Here is a 23,928-nt window from a genome sequence, read left to right as displayed (position 1 = left end):
TCGCCGGTAGTAGCTTCACACTCTGCAATGAATTTGAAATCCTCCCTAACAGACTTGGTTTCACGGTCGAAAAAAGGTCAAACAGAGCACCATTTGATCCATAGTAGACCCGTTGTGGTTTCGTCTGCTCTAAACCCAAAGAACCGAGCACTTTTGCTCATGGGAACAATTTTCCTGTCTGATTTGATCCCCGTATATCGCGATTATTTCGTTATGTATTTCGGGTTAAGTGTACTCTATTCTCGGAAAACCGTTCTCTATGTTATACAATTAAAAAGAACGAAATGAAAGAAGTAATTCCATACATTTCTCAATATTGTCGACCCCATTAAATTATTATTGCGTAAGAATAAAAAGACGAAAATATGTTTAAACGTTACTTATTGCATTTGTTGTAATTAACGACCAATATATCAATTTTGTTACACTTGCGACGTGATCCGTAAAAGCTGTATGAATAATAAAGTGTTAGTTTTGTTTGTAAGTTATATACAATTTCGATACTGTCAGAACTAAAGTTCAGTGTCCCTCTTAACCAAAATGAGATCCCCGTTCGTCTGCCCATTGTCTTTTCATAACCCGCTCTAGGGTGCATCTTCAAAAGCCTCTGTAGCAGTTCTTTATCAGTTTCCACCAATAAAAACACCGCTTTCGCCAAAGTTCCTTCTTCTCAGCCAATCAAATATTTGCGGTAAAAGTATTATACCTTGTATCAGGCTGCGGTCAAAGAAACAGGTATAGGATGGACATTATAGATCTAATTGTTTTCGATACCTTATGTTCTAAAACTGTTTTCTTTTATTTTATTCATATTTCAATATATTATCCTAGTGTAAATTAATCCTACATAATTGACTGTGATACAAAACTCACGATGCAATAGTTCGTAAATATACACGTATAGATGGCACCAATTGTACAAGTGATAAAAAGGCATCTTCCAATGGAATTATGACGATACCAATGAGGTTATGCGAGTATGACATACTCTGTCAGAATCTGCAATAGTATGATAGTGATATATGCATTAAAACCATCTTCAATGGTTATTCATGCAAATGTCATATATAATTCCGCGACCTTTCTGAACAGTCAGAAGATTGGCACATCGAAATCTATACAATATCGCTATTATCATATGTAGGTATAGTTTATAGGTTAGTGTTCATCGTTGTTACCATTCCATGTCAGGAAGCAGTGTCATAACAGTCCTCAGAATATTATATTATTGTATAATCATTACAACATAAATGTCAGACGAAAGTTCTGAGTTTGCCACGCGATAAAAAATCATGCGTACCTCTATCATTCAAACATGACAGAGAATGACAGGACAGGAACACAAATCACAAGATAAAATCACAACATCTTGCACTAACTTGTTTCACAAACGTTGTAAAAAACATGTTTAAACTAACATAGCAAAAATTACAAGCAAACAAAGAGGACGATCTCAAGCAATAGCATTGATCCAGTTTAACGTCAAAAGCATTATTTTCCGTTGCTCGCTTCGATCTATCATCTCGGAACTATCCTGATTTGCGTTTGTATTAATTATAAATTTATGAAGAAAACCGTGTATTTAAAAGCATTTTAGTATTCATATCATGGTTTTTCATAACCTTTCTATTACGAAAGTATTTTGCCCATACATAATGAGTTAAGATGTTTTGTATAAGCTTTGAAACAAAGCAACCCATTATATTATTACCTTATTTTTGGTCTAAACAAGTAGCGAGGCGAAAATGTGACGCATAATTGTTTCGCTTTTTCCCACCACCACATGGTGCAATTTGGTGCACCACTTGTACCATTTTAACCCCTCAATTTTGCCTTCTCGCCATGAACAGGCGTCATCATGAAATGACAGGAATCAGCCGCCATAGATTTTCACCCGTTAACATTTGAAACAACAGTATATATCGGGGTCGGTTTGCAATATTCCGTGTGTCTTGGTTAATCTTTGGCAATCCCTCTTTCGATAATTTAATTTCGTTTTCCTCGCAGCTTAGTCCATTTTATGGTTCGTCTGGCGTCCCAAAAATTTGCAGACCAGTTATGTTACATGGAAAATGGAAATGAGAATAGGGAAACAAATGCATACTTACTTATTACACTTGCCAGCATTTCTAGAACTGTCAGAGAAATACATGTGAATTTTGTAATATTTCAGTTTCTATAACAAGTCGTCAAAATTATAATTCAAACAGAGGGTTTAAGTAAGTATATTAGTGGTTTACCAAGCTATCACTACCATGCTTTGTTTACGCTGTTTATACTCGTGAACCTTTTCGTTTCCGCCCGCAAAGCTTTAAATAAAAATGTACATTGTGACATGCCGAAATGTCCCTTACCATATGAGTCTGTACATTCACAGCAATTTTCTACATTTTCTCCTTATTCACCCTTATGTTGTCATCATTTGTAAACCCTACGCCTTGATATAGTACTCGATAACATATTATCCTTTAATACGACGTTAATGACCCTTTGACGTTCCACGTAAACACCAACTAAGAAGACGTTGTCGCAAAAGATAAAACTATTTAATACCTAATAGTGCATAATGTATTGAAAACTTAAATAACGGAATATATGTTCTTACAGTCGTAAATAGTGACACAGTTTGGTTAAAATACCACATGCGGATATGCCAAATGGCTAAAAAAAATGAAACGAGACAGTGCTGGTATATGTAGATTAGATATTGCTTGTATCCCCTTTTAACCAGGTACTGCCGATTTAATTTGGTGAGAAACTTTGCTTACACGTATTCTATTCATTCGTGTATCATTCATTATAATACGGGTAGTGGATTCACCCATTTATTATGTACAAAAGTGAAACAGACTTAATATCAAGTATCCTGCATAGCAATGTGTGAAAGCATTCATTTCTCTAAATATTTAGGACTCATATATTGGCAGGGTTCCGTAAACGGACACGTTCCCGCAAACAGGCGATTTTTTGAATATCTCAAAAAATATCCCAACAAACGGGCGTGTGATTTCAAAATATGGGCAGAATAATATCAGAGGCGACTTTCGGTTTTCCATAAATCATTGTAAAGCATGAGAATACTTCCCACGGTTCTGCCGTCGTATTTAGCGAAAGCGGGGTTGTTTTATTATTTTAAAACAATGTTTTTTATAACTGATATTACAGTTAAACACAACCATTTCGTTTGATAGTTCAAACAAAATATTATAGATGTACCTCGAAAAAACATAACGAAAATACATGTAATGCTTTAGTCCTCCTATAAGCAATTTTATAGAACCGAATGGTAACCTATTATTGTTTCAAGCCTTGGTGTCACCGACGTTACATTGATGTACTTTATGAAAATGTTTGAATGCAAACACGAAAATTATATAAAATGATACAAGAAGTATTTTCAAGTATCCGATTGTTCATGTGATGTTATTTCATGCGTTCCGCTATATATTTTATATCCCACATGTGAGCAAACACAAAAGGGTTGCGTATTTCGTTTGCCTCAGAAAAATTGGAGAGTTTTTGTTGTTGTTTTGTTGTCGTTAAGATTAACGTTTTTGGACTTTCTTTAAAATATTCATAGACATATGTACTCGCCTCAAGTGTGAGAGTCATTTGTCTGCATAGCGTATCATGGGTGCCTAGCAGCAGCAGCAGAAGAAAAGAAATCATTCCAGCGATACCACGCCAGTACCGTCTGTTTTTGTTTGCATAATTTTATTATCAGTTTCGAAAAGTTTTACGTAAATGTTGTCAGAAATATCAAAACGTACTTTTTAATATTGATATTTTAAATAAAACAGTTATGAAATGTAAATGAGAGCCTTTTCAAAAGGAACTCTGTCAAATTTTGGCACCAAAGAAATTTTCCAAGTAAATGCATTTGAAAACACTAAAAAGTTTCCCCTAATACAGTACGCGCTATGTTTGGTAAGTCGATCGGAGCCAAACTTCTAAACAAGTCTTTTTATACCATTTTCCAACGGGCGGAAACAACCTTGAGTGAGTTATTATGACGACAGAATTAGGTGGTCGATATACTTCAGTAATGTAAACTTCATTTTATTTATCAGATTTTGGAGCGCTTTGCGTCGCATCGAAAATTTTCACTTGCCCTAACGCCCTATATATAACTGTATTATTTAATGAATCAGAGAGTTAGTTTTTCAATGAATTCCCAATTGATAAGAAAAGAACTATCAATATAATACTTTACGAGAAATGACGTACACTTTAAATATAAAACATGCGATTCTTTACAGGTGGCATTTGTATTTCCAAATGTACATACAGCACTCAAAGGCTATAAATTTATGGTTATGGTTTAAATCATTTTCAAGTTATATTTGCCAAACGAAATATTAAATTCAATTCAATTCAACATTTTATTGCATTAAACATATCAGAGATGTTTATAGCAAATATAAAATACATACATTTGCAAAGCATGGATTTAGAAACGACTTGTTTTAACAGAAGACAAATATATTTCAAGTGTAAATTAAGACACTAATAGCACACACATTATGAAAGTTTATGCGTTTAACATTTTTAATTGGTTTATGAATTTGCATCGTTTAATTAATTTAGCTTCGGTAACTGTCAACAATCAATGATTAAACAATAAGAGGGATGGTCAGATTATTTTTCGACCCTGATTCTTGCAGCTATCTTGTTATAACTGACAGTCTGGTGTAGAGAGTTCAAACGTAATTATCGTTCTGTCTCCAGCAATACTATGTTGCTTGCAAAATCAAATTAACTCTGCAAGCCTGAGGCTTCATAGCTTAGTTCTGATACGGCGAGATACGAGGACTCGTTCATAGTATTTATGGTGCGTTGCGTTCAACGGACCAATGGATCTTACTTATAATTAGTTCCTAGAAAACAAACTTGATACCATTTTTTCATGAATCTCATTTCTTTAAACAAACACTATGTTCTTGAATCAACGTTTTTGAACTAGAAATATCGTTAAAATCTTAATCCCAGTTCAATAATGTTTCTTCTTTTGATTCAGAGGTCAACAACTTCTCATGGTTGATATAACCCAGGTGCCTAACCTTTCGCAGTTATACTGAAATAAAATGAGTTACATTGTTCATGAAATAAAACTTGGCATACTTATTGTATATATCTTTTTAAAACTTAGAGATTATTTCATTGCGTGTTCATATTTAATACGAACATCACAATTCAAATATACATGTATACCTAAATTAATTGCCATAACACGACGTTTATATAACCAAACGTACTTTGTTCGTTACATGTTCAGAGTAATGATATCAATTGTAAAGTTAGCCTATTTTCAAAGTACATGGTATTATTTTTGTTTTGTAAATCTTATATTCCGTTAGCCCTATGGCTAAAACACCACAATTCTATTCTTCATATTACCATGGTTTACACACCGAGCAAAACCACTGACATTGTTCTGCAGCTCGAACAGCTCTCTTTCTCTCTCCTTAACTTGTTCATACATTTAGAGTGGAACCAACCATCGCAGATGAAATTTAGATAAACCGTAAATAATTCGATCGTTGCCATTTCTATTAACTTACTGTTTATAATAACATTGATGTCAAATGGTTGCAACAAGTGTGCCATGTGTCCCAGAAATGCAATTAGAATTATACTATTTTCTCGGGCTGCCTCCGACACCGGAAGGGTGATATGAGCATCATGATTTCCGTAATAAGTGCAAATGCAATAGGTCGGACACATCTGCTATTGGGTATAAAGATTCTCATGAACCACTTGTAAAAAGGCTCCCAGTCTATAGAGCTGCTCTCACTGGTACCGTAAAGCCATGTTTCTGGAACGCCGTCCTTAAAATTTGTGTGAGAAAAGGAACCATGAAATTTCCTTTTTGTGTAAAGGTATCGGAATGATTATTCTGGTTTTGTCTGACTTAAAAAAATAAATGCCCGCTATTTTCAGTTGTCTATGTTACTGCTGCGTTGGAAATCATATTAATATGTGTAGTACGTATATGCTTATGTATGCATGTTCTCGTGTTATAAACATGTCAACGGACAGCTCATCGAAGAGCAATGTTGTTTTGCTAACCTTGTTTTATAACCATGGTAGGCGAAAAACGGTCGCATCTTTGCGCTGTAATATGATTGTCACTTCTGTTCAAACTCACGAGCCGGCCCCTTCTAAATCACTTTTGCCCGGGAAATAATATTGGAAAAAGAAACTTAATTAATTATTCGATATGTAATAGAAGGGGAACTTCGACTCAATTATCTCTAGTGCCACCTAGACACATGCCATTGAATAAAAAAATATAATAATAATAATAATAATAATAACAACAAGTTGTAACATTACTTCGTAATTCGACAAAGATAAAGGCCTTATACGGAGATGGCGTCCATACTGTTAACACAGTGTGGCTGAAAGACCCTTGAGTGAGTATAAAACATATTGAGCAGTAGAATTAACAGATCAGAACAGAAACTGTAGTTATGGCATAAAGGTAATTATATGTGACGTCTTACTGTATACAGGCAACTGTATATGTATATGTTGTCCATTGTCATCACGTACAAAGCTATTCAGAAACTGCCTTGATACGGGATATTACATTAATGGATTGACTGACTTGACCGGCGGACAACATATACTCTCTGATTGATGACAAGGGTTGTTTTTTCTCAAGAGTGTGCCAAATATGGATAGTTCGCACGTTCATGTCTGTACTGGTATGAAATTGCTGTTTCAAGGAGGAAAAAGGTATCGTCGTATTCTCCCTTAAGCTGCGTGCATAAATATTGATTTTTTTTTGCATTATACATATAAAACACTTATTTGATGATAAGGTGGAGTAAATGTAATTGAACAAAGAATTTGTCATTGTTATCCATTTATCAGCATGGATACGTATTTGCACCTCTAAACTAATTTTACGTAGGTGTGTTCAGTCAATATCTAGACAGTGACAAAAAGGTATGAATTCAAAATAGACTGCATATATCATTTGAAAAGCTTTTTTCCATTGCATTATTGTTGGCAGCTGCGTCCGTTAAGAATTTGATTTATGTCAGACAGAAATATCAAAGGACAACTAAACATTGAATAAGTCTTAATAAATAACTTGACAATGCCGTTTCTTATAATATAATCTATCTGGATTCACTTTTTTAGCCGGTAGAAAGTTGAAAATTGTTCCTTAAACATTTCTACATTCAATTTTGATCTAAACAGTCATCCAAAACCGATCTGTGTAATTATCTATCAATTATGGGGTCATTTGTCGACGAATAATAACAGTTCAAATAATGTTAATGAAAAACGAGTACGACTATCTGTAGAGATTTTCTAGAAATAACCATCGAACGAAATGTTACTGGCTCGCCTTTTGCAGGTTATGCCTAGTCCGAGCTTAAGCCTTCAACTTCAACTTCCTGGCGGGTGATTAAGCAATCACTATGCTATAAAGCTACTGCTAAAGAAAGATAACTACTAAGTAAAGCAATCTTTTGAGACATGGAGCGATAAGCATACAGAGGACATTGTAGAGTAGATGATTTTCAAAAGAAGTATAGGGATGTGGAGTTTCGACAGGCATATCGAGGAAACAATTTTAGATGCATAGTTATTTAGTGACCTGGAATTTACATGAGGCATTATTTTTTCAGAGACATTACTAGTTCTTTTTGTCGTATAAAATTGATTTGACTTCGGTGTGAGCCGTACTGAAGTAGAAGAAATGACCCCATTGGTTAAAACATGGTCAAAACGTAATGTTACAGTGCCTCCTGATTAGTGATCATTGAACGTGCCCAGGTGGTTACCTCTACATTTACCAATGATATGTTGATTGTAGTATAATGTTTGCTTGTTGTGCGTTATTTGACCCTTGTTTGGTGTGTTTTAGGCTTGACGCTTTGTGCTTTACACATGCTCTGGTCTGCAGGCTACAAGGTTTGTTACTGTTGTTTCCATTGTTTTATTACTTTTATTACATAACATAACGTTCTTTTATGATCGTAATTTTCTGTGTTAGTCGGCCTGTTTTACGGCCACAAAGTAGTTTAACATGGTCATTTCCAATCATTGAATATAAGCTATGATTCAAGAAAGTAGAATAGGGTTAATGAGAGTGGTACACCTAATAAAATGTCGAATTATATTTCATTTATATTATTTCAAGTTAGTTTTAGATAACAAATTCAAATAAAGAAAATACGAGCTAAAAGCTAGCAAATGCAACATTAAATTATATTGTGCATGTTTTCGTATTCATGAAACCTTACAGCTAAAGTTTCAATTTAATGTTCCAATTTTCATAAAGAGCTCGAACTACGTCACAAAGTACAACAATTAAATAACAGCATAATAATCCATTATACATTTAGCAAAGAGTAAAAGTGTAATTCTGAAACAAGCACATTACAATGCATCGAACCGCATCCATGAAATTCTCAAAATATTTGTAGTATTCTGCTTAAGGTATTAGCCGCGTAATACACACTTTTTTAAAAGCTTTAAACGACAACATAGTTATAATCACGGTACACTATGGGACTTTTATCCAAATTTTGAAGGTTTTTTTACCGTGAATTAAAAAAGTTAGTTATGTTTCACAAAGAGCGACAAGTAAACATTTTGTCTATATTTGAATTTTTTTCGCATTATCAGAGATTATGAAATAAACACAACAGTTTCTGGTAAAATAAACTTCAGTTTACAGAAAACTAAAGTTCAAACGAACACATTATTGATAAACATGGAAAAAATCATTTTGATTGATCTTATGATTCTTTGGAAAAGAGCAGTTTTTCGATGTTTGAAAATATATAGCAGTTTTATAAAATTCATAAAAAATAGTTAACTATAAGGCAAGCTGCTGAAATCATTTTAGATATTGTCTATGATGTCTATTGAACAATTTAAAAGACAATTTATGATAGTTTTCCGTCCAGTTTTGAAGAAAATATAAATAATGTCATGTTACCATACATTTTTATAGCTAATAAAATGCTTAAAAATCAACCTTTTTCTTGTAAAAAATTATAAAGCTTAATTGGACTTATTCATAAAATGTACTCTTTCAAATAAATGAATTTTACTTATGATACTAACTCAGAATACAGAGTTTAAAACAAATGAGTGTACTTTTAAACTAAAATATGTGAAGAAACAAGAACACTAAGTGGGCTCGCCCCTCCAAAAATATCAGAATGAAAGTTCTCAACTAATGGTTTTTTTTTAATATTATAACATGTAAACAATCTCTGTGGGTATCTGTTTTATTTTGTCATTGGTATTCTAACAATTAGTTTTTTTTCACAATAATTCTTCACTCTTCAACATTTGAAGTTTGGTCTGTTCCCATGCTTTGTACTTGTAGTGTGTGCACAGATGATAACTACTCAATGCTGATTTGGTTTTCATGCACCTTCAGGTACTTTACCCATCAAGAATGTTTAGTGCTGTAAAGGAAAAAAGTTGTACTTTAAAGCCTTTCTAACTAATTAGTATAGATAATTATACTGCAATCCATATACAAAATATTATTTTGAAAAAACAACAACAAGCTGATACATACATGTATATATATAAAATTATTAATTTTATCATCATCATCATCATCATCATCATCATCATCATCATCATCATCATCACCACCACCACCACCACTTGACCACCATCACCACCACCACCACCACCACTGGTGATTATTGAATACAGTAGGTTTATAAAAACAAAAACCAAGTCAAATATGTTTTTGTATGAAATACTCACATCATCTCGATCAGATGCGACTGCCTTGTGGATGGACATGGCTGTCCAATCCGCTCTCAAGGATCCAACATAGTATTTAATGCAGGCTGGAATTCTTCATAACCTAGTGTTGTTGACTAAGTAATATTCAGTCATTTTCCTGCCTGGAAGAAATTAGACTTCTGATTATCAACCAGCAGAAACTACCACCGTAAAATACAAATGCACAAGTATTATACATTCTGCACTAAAAATGTTTTAGCCAAGAGTAAGGGTTGGTAGGCACAAATGTGTAGTTGTTGTGCATATGGTTGATAATGATTTACAACAGTATTGGGTTTTAACGAGACCTACACCAAGCCAATGAATGTCAATAGTGTCCTAGCAGATGCGGCTTCAAGCCCCAAACCACATACAACTTTTTTTCACAGGTTAATTTTGAAAATATGCATTTTGTAAACAAATAGCGGGTATGTACATGTATTGTGGTATGTTAGAAATAGGTCACGTACCAAAACACATCATTTTTAAACAAAATTTTAAGTCTAATATTTTTCTAAGATAAAACAATCAATTTAAAGATTACATACTCATATTATATCTTAAACATAAGTTATGTACATAAGTACATATAAAAATATGTAGCATGTACATAAGTACATGTAAAATATGAACATGCCGTCTAAACATTTAGCTAATAAAAATGATTTAAGAATTCCAAAGATAAATTAAAAAACAAACGTTTTTGAACACATCAACGTACAAAACTGTTCAAGGATACTTACATTCAGAGCCCTTTGATACGAATATCCCAGTTCCATGCCGATTGTTGACAGTTCCTTTTTTCGAGAGAAAATCTTCTCTTACGCGTATATTTCACTTATAATCCATGTTTAACTGTAATGACTCAAATTGTTAGATGTATCGTAATCAACTGTCAGCGTGTACTTTTAGTGTTTATTTATTTTAAACGTATATTCATGAGAAAAACATCACAATGTTTCCAAATCCTACGATGTAGAAATTCCATTATTGACCTATGAATAGCCGGGAAATACCTGCTGTTTCTAAAAATAGCAACATCCGGTACAGGCCGAATACGCCCGATGTTCGTCGCGATCTGTTACGGCGAGTGGCGATATATGTCGATGTTACCCGATGTTTCCCGAGTTGTATTACATGGCTTAATACCTTAACAACATAGGCTAAAGCATTGTAATCGAAGAGTTTTAAGTTGAACATTTCATTAGGGGTGTAGTACATTAATGAACACGGCAGAATTAGGGTGCTTGTGCACTGTACTTTTTGTCATTGCTACCTATCCATATACCAAGTTTTATTTCAATACTATGAGTATTTTGAAAGTAATGCTCTGGTCAAGAAAAAGAGGCAAAGGGCAATAATTCTGTAATTAGCTGAAATACAGCTATAGTCATTGTGCACTGCACTTCCTCTTGTTGTGCTTTACCTTTGAATGATGTTTAATGAAATTCCAAAAAGTAGTTTTTTTGTTATGCTACGGACAGGAAAAGGAACAAAGGGAATAACTCTTGCAATTCGCTGAAATAGAGTTATTGTTCTTGTACACTGCAGTTCTAATCATTTAGGGGAAGGGGGCAGTCACCATGCTGGAATGACATCTTGAAGGGAAGAATAAGTTTCCTGATTATATGGGGAATTCATCATGAAGAAGTGACATGAAATAACAATTTTTGTAGTACTTTAATAAACATTATCATTTCGTATGAAAGTTACAAACATTTATATATATAAATAGAACATAATTATTGAACTGTTATATAAAAAGAGAACATTGTTTACTAGATGAAATGCATTTATAACATAACATGCCTTGTTTTTAGCTGTAAATAATACTTAAATGTATGTTATAATGTTAACTTCTCCATTTACATGGTAACGAAGAGTTGAAAATGCATGTTTTTAGTTGATAGTGATATTTACCCCAAATAGCATATGTCTTATAAGACAATGGCAATTTTTTCAAATATGATAAAAATAATGCATACAAACTGAATATGTATCAGACTATGCATGAAAGAAATAATACTGTTTCTATTTTTCTCAAAGGTTTTGAAATACAACAATGCACATGCATAAATAGGCCAAATATGCACAAAATAATAGTAAACAATGTGTGAAAGTGATACTGAACACTTTAAATAATTTCTGTGTGCATTAAATGAATATATACCAGAAAAGCAATACCAAATCAAGTCCAAAATGTATAATAACATGAAGAACACCACTTTATGAATATCTTCATAACAAATCAGAGTACATGTAAACAATAATCATTTATATAATTTGTATCAAATGTGTCTACTTTAAAGTGTGTTTTCATATGCATTAAATTAATATATACCAGAAAAGCAACTATAAAAATCCTTAAAAGTATAAGAAACTGAAGACAACAAAGAATAACACCCATTTATGAATATCTCCAAAACAAATCAGAGGCCAACTAAACAATTATCATTCATACAATAAGTATCAAATGTGTCTAGTTTTTGTGTGTCTGTTCATTATCTTTAAATGAGCATCTTTAAAGTGAAACTCTTATTTGAAAACAATACATATAACAGGGATTCCATTAAGAATTTGAAACTGGAAGTATAAACTTATAAGGCAAGGCAGAAAAACCATGTTTTATGTTCATTCTTATTAGCAAATTGAACTCAAAATCCTTCATTAGAAACATTGTTGTTGACATCTATCAACCCATTTTGAAAAAATCAAAACAATAATATTAATTGTGATAAGTCTTGTTTGGGAGTAAGAGTGCATCTTTAAAAATAGTGTGTGTGTTTTTCACTTTATATGAAATATGTACCAATTCAATTTGACAAATGAGACAAAAAATTTAAGTTAGGAAATAGAAGTAGTAATTGTACATAGTACAAAAAAAACACCAAAAAAAATGACAAAGCTCAATATAACAGGAAATCTATATGAAAACAAAAATCATTAAAGGCCGTAATTATTTAAACTGAATTAAGGTATTTAAGTAATACACACTTTAATAAAAGCTTTCACCGACAACATAGTTATTATCAAGGTACACTATGGGACTTTTATCCAAATTTTGAAGATAAAAAAGTTATTTAAGTTTCATTTCACCCAACCCCAAACTCCAAGGGCTACAAAGAGCGACAAGTGTCTATATTTGATTTTTGTTTCACATTATCAGAGCTTATGAAATAAACACAACAGTTTCTGGTGAAATAAACTTCAGTTTACAGAAAACGTAAGTTCAACTGAACAGCATTATTGATACACATGCAAAAAATCATTTTGATTGATCTTGTGAGTCTTGTGAACAGAGCAGTATTTCGATGTTTGAAAATATAAAGCAGTTTTATAAATTCATAAAAAAATAATTAATAATAAGACAACCTGCTGAAATCATTTTAAATATTTTCTATGATGTCTAATGAACAATTTAAAAGACAAGTTATGATAGTTTACCGTTCAATTTTGAAGAAAATATACATAATGTCATGTAACCATACATTTTTATAGCTATTAAATGCTTAAAAATCAACCCTTTTCTTGTAAAAATTGATAAAACTTTATTGGTCTTATTCATAAACTGTAATCATTCAAATAAATGAATTTTACGTATGATACTAACTCAGAATTCAGATTTAAAAACAATGAATGTACTTTCAAATTAAAATATGTAAAGAAACAAAAACACTATGTACATGTAGGGCTAGGCGGTAATGCCCCTCCAAAAATGTCAGAGTGAAAATTCTCAACTAATTTGTCTTTTTAATATTATAACATGTAAACAGTCTCTGTAGGTAATCGATGTCTATTTGTTTTATTTTGTCAATGGTATTCTTACATTTAGAATTTTTCACAATAAGTCTTCACTCTTCAACATTTGAAGTTTGGTCTGTTCCCATGCGTTTGTACTTGTGTGTGGACAGATGATAATTACTCAATGCTGAGTCAATGCTGATTTGATTTTTATGCCCCTTCAGGTTCTTTACCGATCTAGAATGTTTAGTGCTGTAAAGGAAAAAAATGTACTTTAAAAGCCTTTCTAACTTATTAGTATAGATAATAATACTGCCATACATATACAAAATAAAATATAAACAGTTTAATATTTCTCGACATTATTTAAAAAAAAAACAAGCTGATACATACATATAGTTAATATATAACAAAACTTACTAAATTTATCAATAAAATTCATCATCATCATCATCATCATCATCATCATCATCATCATCATCATCATCATCATCACAACCACCACAACCACCACCACCACCACCACAACTTGATTATCTAATACAGTGAGTTTATAAAACAACAAACACCAACTCAAATATTTTTTTTATGAAATACTCACATCATCTCTATCAGATGTGACTGCCTTGTGGATGACACGTATGTTTAATCTGTCTCAATGATCCAACATAGTATTTAATGCAGGCTGGAATTCTTCATAACCCCAATTTGTATTGATAACAACAGCAGAAAAGTAAAATCGGCTATTATACATTATAACACAGAAAAACGATCTTAGGGTATTTCGAAGAAACGCGCAGAAGCAAACCAAAATTTATCTTAAATTAATTTTTTATACATCCGTATATGTACGAACCATTTTGAAACGTATTATTAATTATAACCAATGGTGGGGAAAGTATAAAAAGTATTTATGGATAGAAGTCCTTTTATCATATAGTACTATTACTTTTCTCTGATCACGAACCAGCTTAGGTTCTATAAATATTTGCAAACAACGCTTTCAGCTTTATGCTATGATCGAATAGCTGTTGCAGTTGCCTTCACTTGGTAAACTCATTTATGCAACATACTATTTTAACCATTTTGGACTTTGAAGAACGCCTCATAATAACGAATGCTTCGATTATAGAAAAATGAAGTGTTTGATACGCTTAATATATGAAATACTGTTTAGTTCTATTAATGTCTAGTCTTGAAATCGACCGCCTGTGCTATTTGCTTTTTTGGTAATCGTTGATAATGAATCACCAATGAGTACAATTTCAATTACTCATTCAGGATCAAGGATAGTGAGGCTGAGTCCGATCAGGCTCGTTCAACACTCATTTTTAAAGATGGATCCTGCTGTAAAGGGGACTAGGTAATGAAGCATTAACGCCGGAAGATTACATCTGATGTTAACACAACCAATATATATAATTTAGACATGTAAAAGTTGAATCTGCTAACTGAATTGGTGTTCATTTGAATTTTAAGGAACAGAGTTTCTGGTGTGACGGCAACATAAAAATAAACATAATATTAACACATTCTATATGCTCGTATTTTCCTCTTCACTCCATCCTTTTCCCAATGTTTTAATTTAGCATTTCATTTAAATATAAAAATTAATCTTCCATTGTTTTTCCTTTTACCGATATCATAAGTTAGTTCATACTTATAACTTAAAAAGACAATTACCGCAGATGAACGCTTTTTTAGCTATCGAGAAGAGAATTTTGTAATATTTTTTTTATATTTTGTTTAACACTTTCAATGATGATCTTATTCAATATATCTTTAAAAATACCTTTTGTAATTAATGGCATTGTTTATGAAATGCTGCATGTAAAATAACTCCAAGAAGAGGTTTGATATGCTTTATACTCATAATGATTTAATCTTGCAAACCTGAGCGTGTTGACTGTCAATAACCGTAAATAAAACCTTATCAATGAAAGAGGTTTGTGTTCACAGATAAATTCAGCTGTTACAATAATGTACTCAAGGCATCAAATGAATACCATTGATGTGATCGGAGTTTTCCGAGATAGAAATTCACCAAAACATGCGATTATTTATAGAAAAAAGTACTCAAACAAATTTTTTTTTTAAAGGGCAATATGTTTTTATATTACGTAAGTGTCCTGAAGCTATTTTGTACTCGATTGAAGCAATTGTTGTGTGTTCCCCTTTGTTTGTTGTTCAATTATGAAATAAAGTGGCATTAGGTTTGTTAGCTAAAATGTCACTGTTAATATTTGCATCGTTTAGAAAGTATGTAAATATAGGTAAATATGTAATAAGGTAGTCCCGGGCTCGATAATCGGACCCACTACCGAGCTTGTGACAAACGAAACTGTCATGTAATTAAAAAACACTCTCATATCTGACTGTTTATAAATTTAAAACATGTGAATCATTATACAAAATCATATATCGGTGACAATTACTGATACGTTACAGCCGTTTCTTGTATGTCTTTTTGCATTCTGCTTATAATTTTAGAAAATGCTTGAGATTAGATAATATAGTAATGGTGTCTTTAAAATGATACACGTTTTTGTGTAAATTTATATATTATTCCCTAATACATATCAAGTGATATATGTTTGCTTACATTGTAAGCAATTCTGTGTGCTTGAACAAACACGAACTATTAATGCATGTGTGTGTATGTAATTTAGGGATAAATGCAATAGATTGGGGGTGGCAGAGGATAACAAAATAAATAAACCATGATATATTTTATATATCAAACCTGCTACTTTCTTCAACCAGAGCATCAAAGCGTTTTCTTGAAAACTTTCCCTTTTACTCTCCAAAAATAATTCGTCAACTGCGTGTCTCCGTCTGCATTAATTCATTTTATTTTGCTATTTGAGTGGGCTCACAATAGGGACATGTTTCCTAGTTTCAAGTAAATTAAACAATCCACTTAATGATGGAAACGTTTAGCTTGTACACGCATGATATTGTATTGTGCGACGATGAGTTATAACAAGATTGGGAGCTCTTACACATTGCTAAGACACATTTACTGCTGACATTGCAATAGGAACAGATTTACGATCCAATACGGTTCTGGAGGTAACCTCTATCAATTGATTTGGAGAGGATTTCAGGCGGATTAAAAGGGCAAATATGCGTAGATCGGAATACCGTAATGTTGTTGTTTTTTTATTGAAATACTATTAGCGATATGTTTGTCGTAGGTAGTTTCTGAAAAGACAAAACATTTTTTTCCAAAGCAAACTTAACACGCACTATATTTCTTACCTGACATACCTGTTATTGACTTAAATTCATTTATACAGCCATAACACAATACAACATACGCCTCGTTAGTTTGCAACTGAGAATCAGCTGACTAAATATTATCGCGGGTAAATGATTGTCAAATCTCAATTTCAATCTCAGATCATACGCCGTCGTTATTATCTTTTCTACTAAATAACTACGACTTCATGCAGCTGTTGTGATATTTCCTTCAAGAGATATGTGCCTGCATGCGAGGACAGCAAAAGGTTGCCAAACATTTTCAGCAGATTCAAAGGTGACCAAAGGTAATAATCGATTAATGGTACACTTTACTTAAAATAGTATAATATTTACATAAACAATGAGCAATAAAGATGAACAAAAATAATGTTTCAGTCTAAAATGTGCTATATTAATCATAAACAATGAACTACTAGAGGCAATTGACGAGTTGAATAATTGTGTATTATATGGTATTATAATGTTCTATTCCTTAACAAAAGAAATACTACATCTTTCATCTGCGCTGGTCACGAGCAGAATACCACAAACTGACAAAGAAATGTCTTTTCCGCGTTGCATGCTTAGAAAAATGAAGTGCCCGGAATTAGGTTAAAACAAAATATATTTCCACTTATAGGCAGAATGAATACTGAGATAATTTCCAGTAATAAAAACGACATCGACACTAAACTTTAAATGAGTTTTGCCTTCTTTTGACTAATAATTTTGTAACATGGTTAGGACACAGTTTCCAGTTTCCAGTTTAAATACAAAAGTGACGAATGTTTTAAAAATGTTTCTTATGTGAATATAACGTTTTGCACTTTATTAAAATAAATCTTTATAATAAAAACAAAATAAGAAATAAAAGTATGACTTGCTGGAAAATTGCTGGAAAATACTCATTAAGCAAAAACTGTTTCAAATTATATTGCTTTACAAACATGCGGAGTGATTTTGTTATATTACACATGTGTAATACAGAAATATTGATTCGTTAAGGGCTGAATTATTTTAATGTATATTTGATTAATTACATTTCTAATAAAAAGAGCATTGGATACCAGTTTTTCGTGGATTATTTTGAAAATGCTATTCTATTATTTGATATATGTTGAGTATTTAAAGAAATGAACGCTCTGCTACGCAAAGCAAATAGTTGAATTGATCCAATTCGTTCCTTGTTTTGTTAGTACAAGGATATGTTTAAACCGTAACCATACAACTATTAGCAGGGGTCCCACAGAGAGACAGAAGAGTGCATGAAACAAAGGGCTACCATATGAGGATATATATATATATATATATATATATATATATATATATATATATATATATATATATATATGTGTGTGTGTGTGTGTGTGTGTGTGTGTGTGTGTGTGTGTGTGACGCGTCATGAGATTGTTGGCCCGAAACCGATAGCCTCGATTTCGAGAAAAACGTGCTCATAGTTGAAGCGTAAAAAATAAGAAAGTAATGAAGTTTTTATCGTAAAAACATCCATTAAACAAATTGTCACCCTAGATTGTTCAGTCAAATATATTCTTTAAAATGTAATGTTCATAGAAATAGTGTTTTTTAACCACTTTCTTTCGTATTGTTTATTACTTTTGGTGTTGTCTCCCGTAGTTTTCATGATCTATTTTTTAGCCCAAATTTGAGGATGTAGGTCAAGCTGAACCAAAGGCATTTACATCAAATTAGGAAGTTGTTGGTAAGTAGAATTATTTTCATTTTTTAAGCATATAATTTTAAAAATGTGTATATCTTTAATGTAATGCAATATATTCTAAATTCGGTCAAATGGATGGAAATTGATCGCAGGAAAAGAAAGCGGAAGTGAAATTTGAAAGTCTGACATTTAAAATGTAAACAAATCAAAATCCAGCAGATATTCTCTTTTTGCATACTTATGATGACTGAAAAGGGACATAATCAATTTTTCATCATCTTACCGCGGCCAACTATCAATACAATTATTGATGGATTTTACGAATTAATTTTGAGTTGCAGTTTAACTGTATTTTTAGCTATGTTGATGAATTTCAAGTTGTAGATGAACTTGTTTTTGCAATGTTGATTTATGTGCATAACATACCATCTCATGAGGTTCAGGTACATTGAAATAAATTTATGTTATGATGAAGATGATCATGATGATTATGAAAATAGTAGACTAATGCAGATGGGGGAAATGTTTATATAGAATTAGAGCACAATACTCTAAAAGCCAGGACCAATATTAATGACTGTAGCTGCAAGCTGCTTTTTGAGTATGCATGACATTCAGATTAACAGGAAATTTCTTTGGCATGCAATATTGTGTACATGTTGATCTGCCGAGGCATCACCCCAACTATTAACAGTTAAAGATTTGTATTTCTGTATATACATATTTTTAGAACATTATGATCAAATGTGAATTTCAGGTCAAGCACCTGCTGTACATAGAACAACAATCCATTACAGCTTTGACTATGTCGAGCAGGTCTTCTACCCATACTAGGCACAGCAAGAGTGCCCTGCTTTGAAGTGTTCTGTAAATCATATGGTAAAATTTATTTATAAATTGAGTGGTTAATACAATTTTGCCATTTGACTAAATTATTATAGGGGAAATGGAAAGCCTTTATATTTTGTAAATTCACTGAAAAAACAGAGAAGCGCTCACATTTGCTCTGCGGCGCTCTTGTTTAAATATTTTATATCACCTTTATTCATAGTTCTTACTTGAACATAAAATGAAAGTGTAAATAAATATATATCTTTTCTATTTCAAAGTGTGTTTATAAGTAAATATTTGCAAATTTAATCAATATTTTGTAGACTTTTGTTTCATACTCCTGCTTTTTGCGCTAAAACACACGGAAATCAGACTGATACGGACAATGTACTCACATAAATAAAATTTGTATCGAGTTTCAGGCTTAAACTAAGCAAACCTTCGAAAAACAAAACACACGCGAGTGAACTGTGTTAAAATGCGGGTACTCTGCGCCTATTCTAAAGATCTTTCCTTAATATTTACCATCCGTAAACGCCAAGTTTATGTGTTGATGCGGTCGAATATTTCGCCATCTTGTACGGCCAATGTACTATATTGATCACGTGATACTCCCTTGTGGACCATTAGAATAACAAAACTATGTAACATTTATTATTTTTTCAATACAACTAATCAGAAATCTCAAAATATTCATTAGTCTTATAAAAATATTTGGGCTTAAATCTGTTCTCTTACTTCTCTAAATGTCATGGATTGAAGGCTATCAGTTCAATAAATTGTATGTAATTCTATGTTTAAGGGTCTGATGTATTCTGAAGGGAGAGACATAGCATTACTTAAATGGAAGCGGGGTGTAATAAAGTTCAGTCATGTGTGAGATTTGGTTTGTGGAAGGTAAGTTGTAAGAATGTTGTTGTTTTTGTTTTGTTTTTAATTTTGGTGCTTTAAATGTTGATTTAAAGCCAAATTAAAGGATTTTGTGTATACAAATATTGACGTTCGGTACTTTATTTAAACACTGAAGTTGGTTATAATACCTTATTATGTAAAAGAAAGCTTGTGTTAATACAATAGGTATTATATCATAATATAAACAACATGTTTATTTATTTAGACCAAATGGAGGTAGCACACATCCTTTGTGGATTGATGACCTTGGCAAACTGGTTATATTCTTTGACTGGTTGGAGTACACCAAGTGACCCCTGAAGTCCAGTTCAAAATTGAGGAGATATCATCACTTCAGGTATAACAAAAGTAATATAGACTGTATCACTGCCTGTGTATGTATATCTATTAACATAAGTCAAAAACAATATTAGATATTTTGTCCATTGTATTCAGATGTGAATTTTGATGTTCAAGTTAATTTGCATAATTAACTCCGAACACTAAGTAATGTACATATATGAACATTTTTTGCAGAACTTCAGCTGACAAACCAGTGAGTGAATTCATGAGAGAGCATGCCAAGGACAGTGAGATTGAAGTTCAACTTGACAAGCCCACAACAATGGCTTTTCCATGGAGATTACCCTGAACGCATCCAACTAAAAGAACTTAATGCAAAAAGGCTTTGATCCTTTAAATAAGTGAAAACACTAATATACTGATATGTGATCTTTATAAACTAAATATAAGATTTGAGAATGAGCCCGTTACTGAGCTGATGGAAACGTGTATCAATTTTTTTATTGACAATTATTTATTCAATAGAAACATGTTCATGTGAAATGAAGCTACCAGTGATTTTGAGTGAAAAACTGTGGTTTTAGCAAATGATTGATAGAAGGGTGCTACACCCTGTCTTTTGTTTTTAGAGCCCCTCTGCCATAATGGAGACCACTATATGATTATTATTAATACAAAATTAATAAAAACAATCTGGCAGTTAGAGCCTATAAATGCTTGAATTGAAGACATTTATAGTATTGTTTGTCAATATTAGTTACTTCACAGCCTGATAAAATGTACCTTAGAAACCTTTTAGTTTTTCTTCAATATCTTTATTTTTAAAACCTTCCTGAACCCTATAAACATTTTCAGCTTTAACTTTTACCCATGAATAAGCATCGAAAATATTATTTGTCATGTACTATGTGACCAATACCATACCTCTTTAAACTACATTATTACGTGTACATGCTTAGTAGTTAGTATGTTAAACAAATTGTTTTCATTTTTGTAAAATGTAAATGTGCCCATTTATTAACTGATCTAATTTTACAATAGTGTAAATTGTGTAGGATTGTTATGTTTATTAAATTAAGAGTATATATACTACCATTTCATGTTTTTGAGCAATGAATGACTATACAAAAAATCACATTTGAGTTAAATTGGTAATGTTGGTGTGATTATAATCATGTTTGTGGCCTGTTGCCATGGTAACCAGGATAAAAAAACAAACCCTTAAATACCATTCAAATAAGATAAATTATAGTAAATTAAAGTGGTAACATACTTTAACTTCTAGATATACATTGGTTTGTATTAGGTGCCAGTTCCAACCTAATGTCAATTTATTGTGAAAAATTGCCAATAAACTACGGTACTTGGCGAACAGTTTTTATTTATTCGGATTTTTTTTGGAATGTCAAATACAAACACCATGCACAGTAAGGTTTGAGGATATCAATTAACAAATCAATTATTATTGAATGCTTCATATGGCATTTATTGTATATTTAAATGCAAATTTAACCCAAAAACGCCTTTTTCAATAATGGTTGCCATGGTAACCAATTAATTTTCATTTATTTTCTCAATAATAATTGAGAATGGTTTTGAAAATATATTGTTGTCGTTATAATGTGGGAATTGTGTATATTGTAGTGATGAATATTTATTGCATCTGTGAATACAAATGTTTCGATAAATTCTTGAACTTTACCGAATTTCCAGCTGTTTCTTAACCAAGTGCCCTTCTAGTTTTTGTCATAATTCCGTTAAAAATAAGAATTTTTGAATTTTCTTTTCAGTATTTTTATCCTAAAGAATTGTACTTATTACTCATATCTCATTTTCGCCCAATAAGTGGTTTCGGGCCAAAAATCCCGTGACTGGTCACACATATATATATATAACAACAAATCTGCAACTCGCAACAATATGTAGCATCCGTTTATTTCACCACGATGTTTTTGTTTTTTCCTTCTCTGTTTTTAACGATCATCGGTTGTAAAGCATACTGATTATTAAGTAAACATGTAATGAAGCTTCTCCATACTAGTATAAATGATATAGAACTTTTTCCAAACAATGCTTTTACCATGTACTTACGTTCTTATAACATAAATTTACAAACAAATCCGTATACTCCATACTAATAGAATTGATATTTGAATTGCAAATGTTTTAATATAACTAAATGCTTTTATTGATAGGGAAAACTGGTAACAGCAAAATTTTATAGTAAATAACAATGGTCACTTGTAGAATTAAAATATCAATAAAATATAATGCAACATTGAGGATGAGTACGTTTCTTATGTTTAAACATTTGCAGACTAATAAGAAACGCCTTCAGCTTCTTGATCGTATATTGTGTATCATATACCAGTTCTACTATTAAACAAAAGCATTTATCATGGTCGGTTTTATTATTCAACTTTTGTCTGGGCTAAACTGGTAATGCGGCCTTGTCGATTATTTAAAGTAGTTTCTTTCGATTTACTTTGTCGCTTTAATGGATAGTCTGGCGCCCGGAAATGGAGATGTAAATCTCCAATCAGGTCAGGGAAAAGCAGGCAGAAACAATTGCATGGCAATAAAACGGTCCATTGAGACTGGAAAGGGAAGAATAGTAAAATGCGCACACTTATCTATGTTACCATTGCCAAATTTCCATGTCATTGAAATATTAGTAAAAGAAGCCTGCATTTTTATTATATAATGTTACTCGTTAAAATGTGCACATAAACAATAACTTAAAACTACAAGCTGAGTTAAAATCAATTAGAATATTATTTATCTAGGAATTTAAAAATTGATCGAATATGAAAATAACGTAATTAGCAAGTACATTCTAAAATGTAGACCCTTCTTAAAGCTAGTGACCTTCCATTAACGGGAACAAGTGACAACGCATAAACTTACATATTTCCCTGATCATTGATATGTAATACGAATTTAGAACTGTTTGGCCTTTACATTGTTTAAGGCCGTTATTCTTTAGAATAATTATAATTTGGTTTCATCTTTAAACACGCTTTTCTTATTACATATGTTTTGTGTTGAAATGTACACCTCTCTTATGTGTGAGGTTAACCTCCGTGCAATTAAGGTTGCAAACAAGCGAGCAACTCATTCTCAATATTAAAACTTGTTTTCAAAATATCATCAAGATGCCTGGCTCAATGATGCGATGAAAATATATTTCTAAGATGGTAGTAATATACCAATCAATCAAAGCTGATGGAGATAACAACTTTACAAAACATTGTGTATGTTCCTTTTATGACAACGCTGGTCGTTCCACTATCTACATAGTACCCAGCGGTTGTTATCTTTGGCGTTTCATCACTTCATACAAACAAAAATTAACGATGTTTTAGGGCTTAATCAAAGCGCACGGTTCGTTTATGGTTATGCATGTATAGTTCTGAAATATGTGTCCTTGTATTCAAAAGTATCCTCAAACCACAGTGGGATTA

At 32.1% G+C, this 23,928-nt stretch overlaps 1 long non-coding RNA gene across 1 annotated transcript; it reads left to right on the top strand.

Moving 5' to 3' along the window:
- Positions 1-18,419: 18,419 nt before the first annotated feature.
- Positions 18,420-22,165, top strand: LOC128244781 (uncharacterized). Its single transcript, XR_008262989.1, has 5 exons — positions 18,420-18,481; positions 19,197-19,318; positions 20,073-20,167; positions 20,388-20,519; positions 20,699-22,165. It is a non-coding gene; the product is annotated as an uncharacterized LOC128244781 (long non-coding RNA).
- The last annotated feature ends 1,763 nt before the right edge of the window (positions 22,166-23,928 follow it).

The sequence above is a fragment of the Mya arenaria genome, chromosome 8, assembly GCF_026914265.1.
Source record: "Mya arenaria isolate MELC-2E11 chromosome 8, ASM2691426v1".
NCBI lineage: Eukaryota > Metazoa > Mollusca > Bivalvia > Myida > Myidae > Mya > Mya arenaria.
Note: the sequence above shows the minus strand (reverse complement) of the source record. Positions and strands in the feature narration are given on the sequence as shown.